General features: G+C 37.4%; 1 long non-coding RNA gene across 1 annotated transcript; it reads left to right on the forward strand.

The window, feature by feature from the left end:
- Window positions 1–2,081: 2,081 nt before the first annotated feature.
- Window positions 2,082–15,360, forward strand: LOC149122924 (uncharacterized). Its single transcript, XR_016218681.1, has 3 exons — window positions 2,082–2,244; window positions 12,042–12,098; window positions 14,873–15,360. It is a non-coding gene; the product is annotated as an uncharacterized LOC149122924 (long non-coding RNA).
- Window positions 15,361–17,892: the final 2,532 nt, after the last annotated feature.

Raw genomic sequence — 17,892 nt, forward strand, 5'->3', positions numbered from 1 at the left:
TCCATTTCCTGTTCGACCTCCAGTATTTCTTGTGAATTCTCAGTTTAGGCAGCGGAAAATAGCTCGTGAGTGAATGTAGACTCCCTTCATGTTTGGTGTTCCCCACTTTGCTAAACTGTCCCATTAGCATACACTTCACCTTCAATAATTCATTAACCTCTAGTTACTTTACTTTCACCTGCTTCTATGAAGCCCTCTTCTTTCGACAGTGTTCAGCCAAAGGTAGAAGAGCTAGTGTGCACTATCTCTTCTTAAATGCTTTTAAAATTCTTGTAGTTCAACTCACTCACTTGCCTGTTGACTTCAGCTCTCTGATGATTTCATGAAAAGTTGTGATTATTTTTTTTACGTTTGCCAACTATTTCTCAGGATAAGATGGGATTGAGTTTTAGTGTGTGTGTGTGTTTCTTTTATTTTTTTTAGCATCCTCAGTGAAATCAAACTCTACCTCCAAGTTACATTTGAATAATTTTACTTCTCTTCCTGGAAACTCCACAATGAACAGGAAAAAGCCAGCAAAGACGGGAAATTCAAACTTTATTTTTGAGTGTAGGAATATTCAGTTAGAGCAATTCTGCACATATGTAATTTACCTCTCTTACTTCAAAGCAAAATAAGTGAAAGTAAAACAACTGATATCTTTCAAAAGGAAGAAAAAATACATGAATATTCTAGATTTTGAAAGTCTGAAATGCATAAAAAGAAAACTCAATATATATGACTTTTAATTTTATAATTCTGTAAAATTCAATTTAGAGGAAGAGAAAATTAGATATGATCTACATATTAAATAATACTGTTAAAATCGCTATAGTATTATTGTTGCTGCTTATTTTCTTAGTTGTCACAAGACTGTCACACGTATTTAAGGAGAATTTAGTTATTAAGGAATAATGAATGATATAGCCTTCCCCAACCATATGAGAAGAAAACATGTATGAGAAAATTAAAGCAGTAGATTAAGCCAGCTGAAGGGTATTGAGGCGTTTATTGTTTAAGTCTTCATGATTTAAATAGGTTTAAACTTGTTTTAAACAATGTTTGGAGACTTTTTCTAATGAGTTTCTATAGAAACATTGCCAAAATCTTATATAATCAATATGAGCAATTTCTGAAGAACACAATGAAGTCATTTATTATCTATTTTAAATTTAATAAAGCTTAAAGCAATGTATCAGGATCTCCATGATTCAGTCTAATATAATGATCTGTGGAAATGCAACTTACAGAGATTGTGGGCAAAGGTCCAGAATTTGTACTAGATTTCAGTACCGGCCGTTTGTGTGAACACTTATATTTTTTACTGAAACAAAAATAAGCAAAACGGAAAAGGAAACAGAATATAATTTTTGTTTGAATGTTATTTAAGTTATACATTTGTTTGAATGTTATTTAAATTATACAAGTTTCACGGATTTCATATATACAGATTTAGGAACATAGTGATACTTCCACCCCACCCTCCCTCCTGCCCATACTCTAACCCTTCTTTCTAATCCCTCTCCCATTCCAACTTTTGGTTTTTACAAAGATCTACTTTCAGTTTACTTAATGATCCTAAAGTTAACCCCACACTAAGTAAAAGAGTTCAACAAATAGTATGATGAAAAAAACAACACTGTTCCTCAACAGAAGAGACAAGGGCTATAAACAATCATTGGATCTCAAAATGTCCATTTCACCCCAATACATTACGTTTTAGATACTGTGCAGTTATTTTCTAAGGAATTTTAACAACTGAGGCAAAAATCAGAAATGCATATAGTCATGGTAAAAAATTGTGAAGAATCTGACAAACACTGACCTCTGAAAGGACTATGATTGGAATGTGCATTATGTGGAAGAGATTTGCTCTATACAACCTTGAAGTGGAAGCAGACGAAGGACCTATGGGAAAAATAATCTTATCACATCATTACTCTACTTAAAATTCATCAGTGACTCTATATTGCCATGGTAAAGTACAAATCCTCGAGCCTGACTAACACAGTTTCAAAGGCTGGTTTCTGTTCTACTTTTTCACTTCTTTTCTGAAGCTTCTTCCATTAGTATAAAATGACTTGCACTGCCTCCGACCATCCAGACGCTCACAGTCTGCTAGGTCCTGCATGGAAGTCCTTCTCAGTGTCTGCTGTCCCAGTGTTTTCAGCCCTGGAAGCTGTACCCCAGCAGAGCCTGGTCTTCCATAAAGCTTTCCTCGTCTGTCTCCTAAGGAAGACAGCTCCTTCGGCCCCACAATATTCTGTATGTATCTTTCAAATTTTTATTATCAATTTGGACTTGTTCAGATACCTCTTTTCTCCCTGAAGTGAGGAATAATACTTTGTGTATCTTGAACAGATAATATAGCAAAGCGTTAACTCTGAATCAGCAGGCTTGTACTGGGTAGATGATCTTGCCTTTTTTCTTCTTTCCCATGTAATAAAAGGGGGACAATGACAAATTAGCTAAGGTAAAGTGAAAAAATAAAGCCTAGGAAAATTCTTGTCATAGGGAAAGGAATGATCATTTTCCTGACAAAAACAGCACCGAGATTTAGGAATCTCAAATCTGATTCACGACAAAGGACATAAAAACTTATTCCTTGAAAAAAAAAAAAAAGACTGAATCACTAAAGCAAGCAGGTTTTATTTATATGATATCAAAATCTACTAAATTATAAATGATAATATAATTGTGAACTCTACTCCATTATGCATCTAAATAACCCAAATTTATTATTTAATGTAAAGCAATAATTTAGAAAAATGTATGCATTGCTAAACTTCTTTTAAAGGCTTAGAAGAGTCATGTGACATTTTGCAAGTAGCATTATTCCTAGTCCTCAGAAGGGAAATGTTAGCATCATGTAGGAGCTCCTTAGAAACACAAACCCATAGGGCAGGCATTTAGTTTAATGGTTAAGGCACCTATAAGAGACACTGTCCCGCATCAGGGTACCCAGGTTCCTTCCCCAGACAATTTCAACTTCCTACTCGTGCAGATTTGCTGCAGGTTGTAGGAGCACTGGGAAATGAATCAGAAGATGGGAGCCCTCCTGTTCTCTCTCTCAATAATAATAATAATAATAATACTAGAACTGCAAACTCTTGGATAACATCTCAGGCCTAGTAATTTACATCTTGAATTTTAACAAAATCAACAAGTAATCACATGCATATTAAAGTTTGCAAAACACTTCTCTAAAAGCTAGGTAGGATATCTAGAAGAAAACGGAGTTTAACTAACCTTCTTAGGAAAGAAAAAAATCTGTATTTATTCTGGTGGTGTCAACTTGGCTGTTGCAGTGTACATTCCTAATGCACAAGATTGCTGATAGCATTTGTATCCATCTTGTATCCGTGTTATCAGGCACCCACACTTGTCTGCATCTGTTGTTCACAGATAAAGTTAGCATTTTTGAAATGAGTAGCCATATCAATCTATTCGTGCTGAAATAATCACCTAGTGTTTATTTTCTTTCTGTGGAGGAATGCACATGAGCCCATGCACTCCAACTTGACTGCAGAATCAATTCATTCTTTTTGAAATTCAAAAAAGAGGAACCAAAATGTGTATTTTTTCTTTTGATTCTGAAGAGTTTAGAAAATTTTAAAATTATTGGTAAAGAAAGAGCTCAAGGGCAAACTTTGGTTTCCATGATAGTTCTTTGTCGTAGTTTTGCTTCTGAAAATGACTTCAGTTTCTCTCCTTTAATTTGAAATGCAAATAATAAAGTTATTTAAATTCCTAGTGATTAAATTGGCATTATTTTAAAAAGGAATAAAACATCTTTTTCAAAATAATACTTGAAATGTAATGGCCTACTTGGAAGAGAGAAAATGTATTGAATAGAGTTATGAAAGCAGTACTTCTTGCATTGAAAAAAAAAACTGATTTGGCACTTTTTGCTTTTCCTTAATGATAAATAACATACATTAGGCAAGGAAGATTTGGGTAACTTGAATATATACAAATTCCACCCATAAATTAACAGACAAAACCTATAAGACAGGCACATCCATAGGAATATTCACCTGCAATTCTTCCCCAAAGGTGTGATGAGTTGTTCTGAACATGAACCATTCATGTCTTCTGAGAGTTATGGGTTTGGGCTCCTCAAGTCTCTTGGGAAGGGAGCTTTCAGGGATTACATCATAGTTCTCTTACCTGTGTTTTCTGGAAGAATTTCAAAAAATTACAAAATTGTATTTGTAATTTTGGTATTAGAGAAAACATAGTTTATATGAGTTATAAGAAAATTTACATGAAGAGAGCATTGTTATATATTTCATTTAGTTTTCCTTATAGTATTCAAATTTCATACAATACAGTTTTATAAATAAACTTTTTTAGTATTTAATGGAAAGAATAACAAAATTGGTTTGCATTTTCCGACTGATCTAATTCCTAAACTTGGAGAGATACCATGACATCCAAATGTTTAGGAATATTATATATCTATTCACTTAAGCTAATTTAATTGAATCTGTAACTTACAAAATCTGTAAGTAGCGTTTAGAGATTGCCATTTTTATGTTTTTAAAATCATAATGTACTATGTTTAAAATAGAAAACAGGGTGAGTTAAAGCAACTAAAATGATGTATGCAGTTGGGCTCTATATAGAATGAATGAATATATCTCCAAGTTTCTAGTCTAGGAAGTCTTTGGTTCTTACCCAAAGTGCTTGCTTGAACATACTACTCTCTGAGACTTACAATATTATTTATGGAAGGAGACTGGGGAATGGTTAGGCAATCACAACTGGGGGAGCTATGAATTTTAATAAAGAATGCTTTGCTCCTTCTTTAATTGAAACATAATATTCAAAATGATATCCTAGAAAGTAAAACCTGTATTGAAGATTTGTCACACTTAACATCAGGATTTATTCACAAGCATGAAGAATGTTCATCTCCTTGCATGAATGAAATTCCACTTCAGATTTTCTGAGGACATGGTCATTTAAGAGCTAGCTTGCTCATGTAGAAAAATCATTAATAAAAATATGAATTTCAGAATGAAGGTAAGAAAATCTCAGCTTTGTTCCTTACTAGATTTGTGATTTGGAGCTTACTACTCAATGAGTGATTGAGTTTAAAAAGCAATTTCGTTTGAAAGTAAGACAGCTTCCTATTTCTACCCGCTAAAAATGAAGGCAGGTGGAACCACTCAGAAATGACCCAAGAAAAGATTCATTTCATATACCCATCCCTACCAAAATTCTAGTGTCTTATAAGACAGAATATAGTAACTATCTGATGTACAGTCTTACCACATGTATTTATTTATTTTATTTGATAGGTAGAGTTACAGACAGTGAGAGGGAGAGAGAGAGAAAGGTCTTCCTTCCGTTGTTTCACTCCCCAAATGACTGCAATGGCTGGAGCTGTGCCAATCCGAAGCCAAGAGCCAGGCGCTTCTTCCTGGTCTCCCATGCGGGTGCAAGGGCCAAACACTTGGGCCATCATCTGCTTTCACAGGGCATAGCAGAGAGCTGGATTGAAAGTGGAGCAGCTGGGACTAGAACCAGCATCCATATGGGATACCTGCGCCGTGGGCGGAGGATTAACCTACTGTACCATGTTGCTGCCCCTCCACATGTATTTAGTTTACAAATATACTACTTAAATGGTTGAAGTTAATCATGTCCATCAAAGCTAAGAATTATTGAATTGCTGATTGAGCTAAATTTTTATTTTTGATTTGTCAAATGGGGACACAAATGTTTCATCGTGTAGCAATGTTGTTCCCTCCCTGGTTTTAATGACCATCCACATTCCCACACCCGTGGCCAATGCTTCTCCTCTTTTACTTGGACTCACTGAGCTTCTTCACCTCATGGTTCATGAAAACGGCGTATTATGGAAAAGTTATGCCTAGATTTCAAATAGTTGGCACGAAAATAAACTTTCTTTCAACTCCATTGTCCAACAGACTTTTGGGGGGTCTCTTCACACGAAAAATTTGTCAGCAGTGCTAAAGTGAACTAAAGTCATCAGAGACAGTGGGTCAGAAGATTCTGCAGTGTACGTGCAGGGCTTAAACAAATGTGGCAAGAATAGGATGAGAAAGAAAAAGATAGATCTGAGAAGAACTGCAAAGACAAAGCCGATTCAGTGTACAACTCAGGACATGTGGGAAGATGTCGAGAGAAGGGAACACCAATGATGATCCAAATATTATGAAGAAATAATGAAGGTGGTGGTAGGATTTTGCACTGAAATGTGCCACAAAAGAGGAGGTAGGATCTTGGTAAGGACATGATATGGCTGATCCAGGGCCGTTAAATTCAAACATCTCATTAAAATTATTGCAGTAAGAAGTTTATATTTAGAAGTCAACTGCACAGGGACTCTAACTGAAGTCATGTAGCTGACTGCTTTACTGACAATGATATTCTAAAATAGGTTATTGTATAATATTTAACATATTTATTTAGAATCTAGGAATATTAGCATTTATGCAGCTATTTCTTGCTTTCTTGCTCAATCATAGGCAAAAGAGATTTAAAATAGGATACAATAAGCTATCCATGAATAAAAGATTACCTAATGGATGCATCTAATGTAGCCAGATTTTAATGGACCTCCAATGGTGTCACATTTGTCAGGCATAAATCTTTAGCCAGAGGTATTAGGGAATTGTAAATTTATGGACACAATCCATTGGACATGAAGTTGACCATAACACAGGGCTATTTTCATCCTGACATCTCTAACTTGGATCTTACCAGAAATATCAATGAAATCCCCATGTAGTTGATATTCATAAGTACTTTATTGAGGTAACAATATTTCTCTTGAATTAGTATTAGGATACATTCAAATTTTACTTATTTATAAATGTAAATAGATAGGTAATAAGTGTGGCTAGGCAGTAGAAGTATGTAAGGAAAAACTTTCTAATGCTAAACATGCACATTTAGTGAACTTGCACATTAGTTCTAAAGAAAAAAAAATAAAATATGGAACACACAGACACTACTCTGTTGAAGCCCCAAAATTAAATTGAAATTCAAAGAAAAATTTACTTGACCCAAGTTTATTAAACCTTTGTCAAACCAAGTAATTTCAAATTTGAATTTTATGTTAGCATGTCTTTGGGACAATTACACAAGATTTTAACTCAAGATCACTTTTTTTAAGCAGACAAGTAACCAAAAACAGGTAACCAACATGATTTTTTCTCTATTTCTATAAGCTTCTGCTTACGAGGTTTATAAGTAGATCCTGGATACTTTCAAAAACTGTGGAGTTTGTGTGTGCAGAATTCCCCCAGCCTTTGGAGATGTGTATGTGTGGTTGATAGAAGATGAACTAGCATCTCTGAAGGGGTACAGTAGTTTTCTGCACTAATTGATGCAGACTTAAGGCATGAACCTTCACCCAGGCAGGATGCAGAGGTACGGCCTCGCAGACATCCTCAGAGGAGGTTATGACCTCTGTGCTTCTGCAGCCTATATACAAATGTTATAGATTTATATTTTCAAGCAGATGGCTGTACTATAAAAATTCATTTACTCTTACTATTCATTTTCAAATAAGTATTGAGTTAACAAGGTGCCCTCCACACTCAATGACTTCAATGCAAGTCCTGGCTAACCAGCATTCACAGATGATGGCACTAGAATGTGAAAGGGAAGAAAACTTATTCCCATCTGGAAAATGTTGGACGACACTGAAGCCAACAATTTCTCCATTAAAGACCAGCTGCCTCTACAAGGCAGGACGATGAAGACTGAACTTGTCTCTCTTATCATGGATAAGCTAAACAAGGTGACACAATTTTTCCTGGTGCCTGAAGTTTTCTTGCTTGTTCTCTATATTGACCAAATAACTAAACACTTGTTTTCCACAATAACTTTCCATTATGTGAACAAGAGTACAAATGAAATCAAGAGAAGGAATTGGGCAGAAAAAACATCACTAGCATATTTCCTAAAAAGTTACAGTAGAACTCTCAACATAAACCCTTTAAAGAGTGTTGCAGATTCTTCTTGCTAAATGTTTAGTATTTTAGATCACATGCATTACAGCTACTGAATTATTGCATTTGCAAGAATGTGAGCCCAATTTTGAGTGATTAGTGTGTGGTAGTTCAGTTTACTCTACTGAGGATTATACAATCGTCGCTTTGACCCATGTGGCTATGAAAGACACTATACGATTTAGTAGATGATATCTGTATGGTGCAAACTTTTTCAAGTATAGTTTTTAATCATGAACATGTTCAGAAGGAACTTACAATAGTAAGTGAACTGTAGACTTAAAATATAATTGAGAGTGATGCAGTTTAGGCAAATAATTAGCTTTAATATTAGAAGATGGTTTTTAAAGCACATATACTTATTATAAGATACATGCTAATTTTATTAGTCAAAAGCCAGCAAATATTTAGAAATATCTAGAACAAAACACAAAGCAGAAAACAAAAATCACTTGAAATTGTTCCGTCCTATGAACCACTTTTTAACAATCTTGGTTTGTATTCTTCCAAACTCCTTCCAATCACTTTAAACAGAAAGTTTCCATCGAGTGTATTACTTTTTCCCAAAAACATTAATGTGTCATTTTCGTGATAACTGTTTTTGTTATATTACTGCACTATGCTTTCTAACTAAATACAAAGAGTTAATTAGAAATTTTCATCCAATGTGTCACTTTATGGCTTCAGTTTTCTGATCTTGACAATGTTACTGTGATTTTCATAAAATAATTGGATCATTGTCTTCAATGGTAAATTTCACTTTACGTATTCAAAGTGCATTTTCCATATTACCTTAAATGATCCCACTTAAATAACACCCATAAGGAATTATGGGAGAGAAAATATACTTTTTTGAACAAAGGATCAATGGTCAGTGACTGGTGCTCTGCAGACCATGAACGCTGCTTTGGTCCAGTTGTTTAAAAAAGCTCTGCAGTGTTACCTGTCAGAGAATGCCCAGGGACTTACCATTTTTATGTTTTAATGCATATTATCATCATTGCTGAATTAGTTCTCATTTTCCTTCCTTTATCTCAAAATATGGGTCTGCTAAGGCACGTAGGAGATAGTCTACATATTTTTTTTTAAATTTTGCAGCATCACTATTCTTTCTTCTCCCTGTACCAGACAGCACCAAAATGTTTAGAATCCATTTATTTTACATCTCTGGTCAAATTATCATTAGATTTGTGATTTAAAATTACCTTCACCAACAGCTCAAGTTGGGTGTATGAAAGTGTTTAATTTCTTTGTCGTTATCCATTTGACACCGCGTTGCTTTACCTTTGCAGCCCCTCCTTGCAGCAGGCAGGCAAATATCCCTCTTTTCTGTGTGGGTTAGTTAAGATGTGTCTGGCTGTTTTGCACTATCTTTAGTATGCAGGGAGCACAGAGATGGAGATAAAAGGCGAAATGTCTATCTTTGAGTCCTCTGCAATACCGAATAAGTTATCAACCCACTAACATGCATGTCTGAATAGACTCCTTTGGCAACAGTGAGATGTTATCTTCCATGACATGCGAATTCCTCCCTCATGTCAATCCATGAAAGTACTAAAGAATGAACGTGCCAGTAAAATGAACGTGGCAACACCACTGGGAATGTGAGAGCATCGTATTTTCCCTCAGCTCCTCTTTTAAAAAAAATTCTCCAGCTGAATCCTTGATATACATATAAATTAGTCAGTCTGAAGAACTGCTGCAAATCCACCTCTTTAATCTCCTAGAGTAGGTGTGTAGAATATACTCTGTTTAATGCTCAGGGGCCTCGTTGTCTCCCCTTCAACTTTGCCACTCGTCTTCGTATCTAGCCCACACAGATGTTAACTAAGAAACACGGAAGCTGGACACTGGGCAATCGGGCTAGCCAAATAAGCAAACCCTTGACTGCGGACTAACTCACAGCAAATCCAGACAATTAATTTATAATATAAAAAATAATAATAAGTAGAAATGTTAGTGTGAAAGCTAGACGCTAGGAAAGAATATTGCATTCTTGCATAACTGGTTTGTCCCAATAACCCCACAAGGCTGCATTTTATTTTCATTTTCATTTTAGAGATGAGTACTGTAAGGCATAGAGTGTCTGCAGAGCTAGGAAGTAGTCGGTTGGTATTCAAACAGAATATTGTGGGTCCTGAGCCCACATTTCTAACCCCCTGCTCTACTGCCTGTTCATGCTCCCCTTTGTAAAAAGTAGACAGCATCCCCTTGCCTCACCGTCATCCAAGGTAGTTGTGTTATCGCTCTGCTTAGATGTTACACACTAAGAGTCTGGGACAAGAGTCGAGGAACACATGATCCCGAGTTAATTGGCCCACTGTCCATTCGATTTACTAAGGTGGAAGTCAAGTCCCTTGTGGATCTCTATGATAACAAAGGGTTTTTAAGAATTTTAAAAATATAAATTAAATGATATGTCTTCATTTTATTTCGTAATTCTGGATTGAGGTCTTGACCATGCTATATGATCCAGCAGGTTTACAGCACTAGCATTTGGAGATGATAAAGAAGTAAAACTTGAAGACCTCACAGTAAATTACTCAATTAATCTATGCTATTATCACGCTACTTTAGGTCTAGATGTGTCAAGACTTTTCTAGGACCAAAAATGCAATAATTATAAGTGAATATTTGAAGGGGCAATGCCACTACACAATTAAGTATACAGAAAGATGATTATCAATACTAATATTCAAATCAGTAAATTGTTCAGTCTATCTATCCAGAGAAGGGAGATAGAAAAGGTAGAATTTATACAAGAAGATTTGTAATAGTTAATGGGAGAATCTTTAGTAGCATTTAATTAATCATAATTTTATTCAAGAAGCAATTATTAAAACCTTCATCATGTATAAGGCACTCATCCAGGTCATATAATTAACACAAAATAAATTTTTAAAAATATCATCTTTTGAAGAGTTTCACTCTATTTGAAAAGAAAGAGAAACTACAGGAAGTATCAGGGTAAAAATTGTCAAAAACATGAGCACACTCATTTTGCATGAAGTTTAGGGAACACAAAACAAGGCAGCACTTCAAAGAAGGTGAGCTTAGGAAGACTTTCTGGATGCAGAAAAGTGAGCAGAGTCCTGATGGAAGTTATGGGCTCCAGATCAAGAAAAATGACTAACATCGATGCCAGAGAAAGGCCCTGTGTGAGGGTACAGAAAAGGTTTGCAACCATGAAGTCATGAAATAACAGTCCCAATGAATTCCACAAAACTGGGTAAGTGGTGCCAAGTGATAGCGAGAGGGTACGCTGTGAGAAGTGTATCGTTATCAAATCTGTGACTGGGTTCTATATGGATTCTGGAGCAGGCAGTAGTGACACTTTGTAAACAGGTGTTGGAGACATGCTGGAAGTTGTTTTTTTGTTGTTGTTGTTGTTGTTTTTTTGGAAAGAAATCACTTAAAATCCAGTTGCATAACCTCAGGTCTCAGATAGAAGTTTAGAGAATTGTCACACCCACCTTGTCTCGTAACATCACTGAGCAAATCTTCCAAGACTTTCTTCAGCTGTAGTATGCCTAATGTCTGTGGAAAAGGCACTAGCTTCAGAGATTTCATTGTAATTGCACTTTGAAAAATTGTATTATGATTCCATAGATGTGGAAAAGAAAGTTCTGGAAAGTTAATGGAAATGATTTAGGTCATCAAGAAAGAGAAAAGTGGCAATAATACCCCAGTATAGGTGTGACTGAGCCCACACCCATGCCCTTAGGATCGTTATATTCTACAGACAGGAGCCACGGCTCTCATATTTCTCTCTCTTTCTCTCTCTGTCCCTCCCTCTCCACTCCTTTCCTTTCCTGTGCTTCCATTTAAAAATTATGCTTTTGCCTCCTCCACTGGTACACAGGACAATGAATTCCTACCCTCGCTGTTCCCCTGTGCCCTCTCTCCCTTATCTATTTGCATTGGCATAAGAACTTCTAGTTCCACTAAAGGAGTCATTTGGGACAAGAAAATTAATTTATGTGAGCAGATGTATATAAACGTTGCTCAGAATAGAATCACAAAACAGCTCTGTATTTACATAAGGTCCCTGTAATTGATGACCTTTTACAGTTTTGTGTGAAGAATCCAAGGAGCTGACTAAGAAGCTACATGGGAAATATCAACAAGGTAAGAAGACAGACTCATCTCCTGAATTCTCATTCCATGCTATGAGGCCCAGGAGCCCAGAGGAAAGGAGGTCTAGGACTTCTCTGCAGAAGTCTTCACTCTAAGAGAGCCAAAACCTAACAGGTATCCTGGTTTGAAAGAGTCACAATTATATTCAATGTTGTTAACAACAAATGTTTAATTCAGCATGTTTGCCAGTGGTAAAAAAATCTAAGTTTTAAAGCAAACCTGAACACTTGTCTCAAGCCTGCTTTCAGCAACACTATTCTATGTATATGAAAATGAGTCGTCTCCATTGTGTGACATTTTCAAACTTCTGATTGTGGATCTTTTGACGAAACGAAGAATCCTATGTTTCAAAGAGCTCTTGGCTAAGCATAAGTCTTATTTTATGGATCAAAGGCTTTCCCTCAAGATTAAGACCTTTCTTACTGCAGAATTACAGATCCCATATTTCTCGAGGAAAGAGGGAAAAACAGGCATGATTTGGTCTTAGATTTCTTGAAGGCACTGGGTGGAGGGTTTCAAAGGAGCAGAGTCATCATTTTGGGCTGTGTGTGGGGAGATACCATAGATTTCTCAAGGCAGGGATGAGGGTCCACACAGAACAATAAAATACTTTTTAAAAGCCAATAAAATTACTTGATGTATTTTGAAATGGAATTAACTTTCTGAAACCTAAATGTGAACATCATTATTGCTGACTCTTTATTGTGAAGAATTAAAAGCAGTAAAGAAACTCTATTTCCCCAGAGACTTAAAGGCCAAAAGGGCAAAAAAAAAAAGGCTAATAAAAGTGTAGACAGTAAAGAGAGTAAGTTAGAAAAGAGAACTTCTACAGGGGAATCCCACAACAGGCAATTTTCACTGGGAGAAGGTGGGAGTCTGGCAACATTTTCTCAGTCCATTCTTGACAAGTATCCTTTGAAAAACTGGGGGAAGAAATCTGCTTACTGTCAAGAATTGTAAGAAAACAAAATACAATGAAAATAAGTATGAGCCTACCTATAGGTGCATGAATTAGTCTCTCAACACAATGAGGATAGCAATAATGAAAACATTTGTCTAATAAGTAGCCACATATGTTGATGCGTATATAATTAAGTATATAAGTCTTGCAATAGGACGAATGCTTCCTTTGCAGGGAAAGAAACTTACCCCAGGAAACACTGAGTTGAGCAAACTGCCTGGAGCAAAAGACAGACACTTGGCCCTCAAGGAGCTCACAGTTTAGTGGGCAGGAGAGAAATTTTCATCCATATTATCACAACCTGTCGGTACTAGGCTAGAATACCAGGCACCTTGAGGTTGCAGAAGAGGAAACCCATGTGAAACAAGCAGTCTCACTCTTGCTCAGAGCCAACTAGGGGCTGTACAGCCTCTACCCTCCTCTTAGAAGAGTATGAACATTAGTAACTAGCAGTGAAACACCTTAGCAGACTTTCTGCATGAAGAGAAAAACCACAGAAAGAACTCAAAGTGGCATATGACCCCAGGTAGCCACAATGCATCTTTATCTTAAAATATTCTGCACCTTTTTATTAATAGAAGTGTTATCTATCTATCTATCTATCTATTCATTATAGATTATTGGAAACTGAACTAAACATGCTAATCAAATTCTCTTTTCCTTCAGTTATTACCCACTCACTATTGATGCTGTTCATTTTCTCTGGGAAATTTTTTTCCTAAAGATACTTACTAATATCTAACTTTGAATTTCTCTTGTGGCATTTGAATCTTCTGTAATACAAGCATCATTTCCTCAATGGTTTGAGGAAAAAGCCACAGGATCCTCCCCCGAGTAATCCTGGGAGTTGTACATTGTAAACCTTTTAGGCTCTTCCAGCCTTAGAACCATCAATCACCTGATTCTTCCTAACGCCAATCACCATCCTTTGATCCCTGAAACACCTGCATTAGTTGATCTCGAACTTCAGTGAGCTCATATCTGAACCAAGTTATTATCCTTCTTTTTCATTTTTTTCAGTTTTCCAAAGGGAAAGTACCCTGAGGGTGGCCTTCCTCTGAGGTGACAGTGTGATATAATGACATACAGGTCATAGTGTCATGAGCCATTGTCCAGAAAGTGATAACCCCCATGTCCTGCAATCCATTCTTGAATGCTGAGGTTGGATTCAATCTGACCAAGTGGAAAGTGGCCAGCCAGGCTCAGATATCTGTCCACACAGAGCTCTTTTAAGCACCCTGAAGAGCACAGAAAATCACAAAGCAGCAAATAGAACTCAAGGCAACGCTCCCCTACAGAATTCTTTGCTGCTGCGGCAGAATTTGTTTGGTATCTTCCTCAGTTTGCTGCATCTAAAAAGGAGAGAGAGTGCTTCCCGCCCTCCTTCCCCTCCTCCTCCTCCCTTAGGGCCTCAGCTTGTGTCTGTGCATAAGTCCCAGGGTCTTGGGTGTCAAATGTCAGGCCTTGTACTGAGCTGTCAAAGAGAAGAATGGGCTGAGATGATTGATGACTGGGAGGCCTGAAACCCAAACCTGCACTGCAAATGCTTCTTTTACAAAAAAGCTGGGGCTACCCACAGCGCTGATATCCAAGGTCATTCCGCATACCATTACACCCACTGCTGTAGGCTCCCAACAAGCCAGGCCATTCATACAGGCTTACCCCCTTCTCAACCCTGCTGACTCGGCTCTGCTCACAAGCCCAAACCCAGATGCTGGAATACTTAATCCCAATCAAATAAAAAAGATGAACACAAAGATAAGGGTTTTCCATCGTGTTTCATTTCCCCTTGTTTTTTCTTCAGGCTACATTTGCTCTGAGAAGCCATGGACTGGAGCTTTCTGGAGCACAAGTCAGATGACAAGATTATTAATGGGAGCAGGGCAATGTCATATCTGATTTCATGCATATTCATGAAGGGAGCCACACAGCTGGGACCATGCGCTGTGGAGAGGGAAAATAAAGAGTGCATGCAGAATGTCATTGTGGAGAGGAGCCTGATTGGGAAAGTGTAAGTGGTTGGGTCTTTTATTTTGAAAAGAGAGGAATGAAATTTACAACAACAATAACGACAAAACAAGTTGTGCCCACTTCAGCCAAACTCAGTAACTCAGTCCTTAGGAGAACCTCAGACCTGAGATGGCTCACTTAGAAGCTCTCCTGATGGATGGAATTTGGGAAACGCAGAGAGAAAAACTGCATATAGCATCAATGAAACAAGTCAGTCAGTTGAGACCAAAAAAAAAAAAAAAAAGCACTCTTTTACGTTATAAACTATTTTTCCAATAGAAGGTAAGTTTTGACTCATTATGAATGAAATGATGTAAAATTATAAGGGGGTAAATTTTAACTGGTTATAAGACAAGGATCAAATGTCCTTTCATTCTCCATAAAACACTTGTCAGGAAATCCTGTGAAACCTAAATACTGTGACCCTGACCCACAAAGAAGCTGTTGACCCACCTTTGTTACACTCTGGAAGTTCCGTGTGGTGTTACAGAGCCTGCTCACCCAGCCAAGAGGACGTCTGGAGAAGAAAGCCGATCACACGAGTGTGCCATGCGTCCAACTGCGAAGAAGACACAGTAAGAACAAATGCTGAGAAGCCTTGCAACTGGCCAACGAACCACACAGCAGTGACCAGGGAGAGGGGACCGCCAAACACAGAGGTTCTCAATCAAGAAAGGTGGCAAAACGTATCCTCCTGTTTCACTCATTCATTCACTCAGTCATTTTACTACGCAAACCAATCACCTTTAAAATTTGAATATAGCAAATTCCCTGTAGTTTCATCCCAGTTTCTCAACACGTGTATAAACATTAGTAACTATAGGATTTAATAACAGGCTTCTCCTAAAGAGGACTCGAGAATCAACTCATCTTGGTACAGAAATGCCCTAGAAATTGCTTTCCTCCCCTCCTCAGTCACAGCACTCCTATCAATGCCTGCACCAGGCTTGAAACATTTCTCCCCTCACCTGGGGAGTTGACAGATGTGTGGGCACTGAGAAGTATTATTCATTAGATGGGAAACTTTAATGGTACTTGATCATAATTTTTTTTAATTTAGGTACTCTTTATTTGCAATATAATCTTTTTTTTTTTTTTTTGACAGATAGACAGTGAGAGAGAGAGATAGAGAGAGAAAGATCTTCCTTCCGTTGGTTCACTCCCCTAATGACCGCTACTGCCAGGGCTGCACAGATCCGAAGCCAGGAGCCAGGTGCTTCTTCCTGGTCTCCCATGTGGGTGCAGGCGCCCAAGCTCTTGGGCCATCCTCCACTGCCCTCCAGGGCCACAGCAGAGAGCTGGACTGGAAGAGGAGCAACCCAGACTAGAACCCGGTGCCCATGTGGGATGCTGGCGCCACAGGCAGAGGCGCCAGCTTAGCCAAGTGAGCCACGGCACCGGCCCTGATCATCATTTTTAATCCCAGAAATCTATATCTAAGAATTTAAAATGTGAAATAAGATGTACATAGTGATTAAGTGTAGTATCATCCATATTAGCAGAGAAAATAACATAAATAGAATGAAAATTAAACTTCATTCATAGACGAAATACTTGAGGTCATAAAGTGATATTTTCTTATTCTCACCAATGTTTACGGTCAGTGGAGTCTGTTATTCTAAGATTACTTTAGGGCTTTCTATTATATTGAAGGATGCTACTTCTTAGCTCTCAGTCAATATCAGTTGCTAGTATAACTAAACTCAAAGTGTGTACTCATGATATTTAACATGGAGATAAAGTAACAGGTATACTTCCCCCCACCTAATATTTCCCCCATAAGGATAAAAAGGGTGAGGGTAAACTGAGTCCGTAAGCCATCCCTCCCACACCTCTGGTGTTTAGTTTCCAGTTAACCCCAGTTGGGAAAAACTGAATGAGATGAAGGGAAAGGGAAATGAGTGGCAATTATTAATTTGTTTCTTTTGGGAACTAAATAATTAGACTCTAACTTTCTTTCTCAAGTAGCTCTGAGGACAATGAAAACATTGGTATAATATGTACAATATGATGCTCAATTTTCGGGGGTTTGGAATGTGACATTGCCCCTTCCTTTTCTTACTCAATCCGGGTATCAAAAACATAAGTCTCACAAAATCAACTGACTTGCAGGAACCCTAATTTCAATAAACACAAGCTCAACATTTGAAGTTTTAATTTCACCAAAAATAGGCAGTATCGTAAGTTAAATAAATGAGGTGTATAATAAATTCTTATTAATAAATATTAAATATTTTAATAGAATGCTAATAACATGTTAGATTTTAAAGACTGCTAATAATACATTATATTTAACATAAAATATACTACAAAGTATATTAAATTTAAAAATTTATATTGCCAGTAATAGAGCAATCATAGGGGAAATATGTTCTGGAATCTCCCTCTCCCACCCTCCTTTCTCTTATTTCTTTTAAAGAAAAAAAGAACACAAAGGACGTCTTTAGAATCTCACTATGCTTTGCTAACAGCCTTGGGGTAAGTAAAAAGAAATGACAGGGAAATTCAGAGAAGATCCAGGGGACTGACTGGCTGCTTCTTCGCTCATTGGTTGGCTAGACAATGAAAGTGACTCTGGAGGGGCAGCGCTGTGTTTTAGTGCGTAAAGCTGCCGCCTGTAGTGCTGGCATCCTATATGGGCACTGGTTCAAGTCCCAGCTGCTCCACTTCTGATCCAGCTCTCTGTTGTAGCCTGGGAAAACAGTAGATGGCCCAAGTCCTTGGAACCCTGCACTCGCTTGGGAGGCAGGGAAGAAGCTCCTGGCTCTTGGCTTTGGATTGGCACAGTGCCAGCCATCATGGCCAACTGGGGAG

Source organism: Oryctolagus cuniculus, chromosome 12 (assembly GCF_051225735.1).
Source record: "Oryctolagus cuniculus isolate XC-2025 breed Fujian yellow rabbit chromosome 12, ASM5122573v1, whole genome shotgun sequence".
NCBI lineage: Eukaryota > Metazoa > Chordata > Mammalia > Lagomorpha > Leporidae > Oryctolagus > Oryctolagus cuniculus.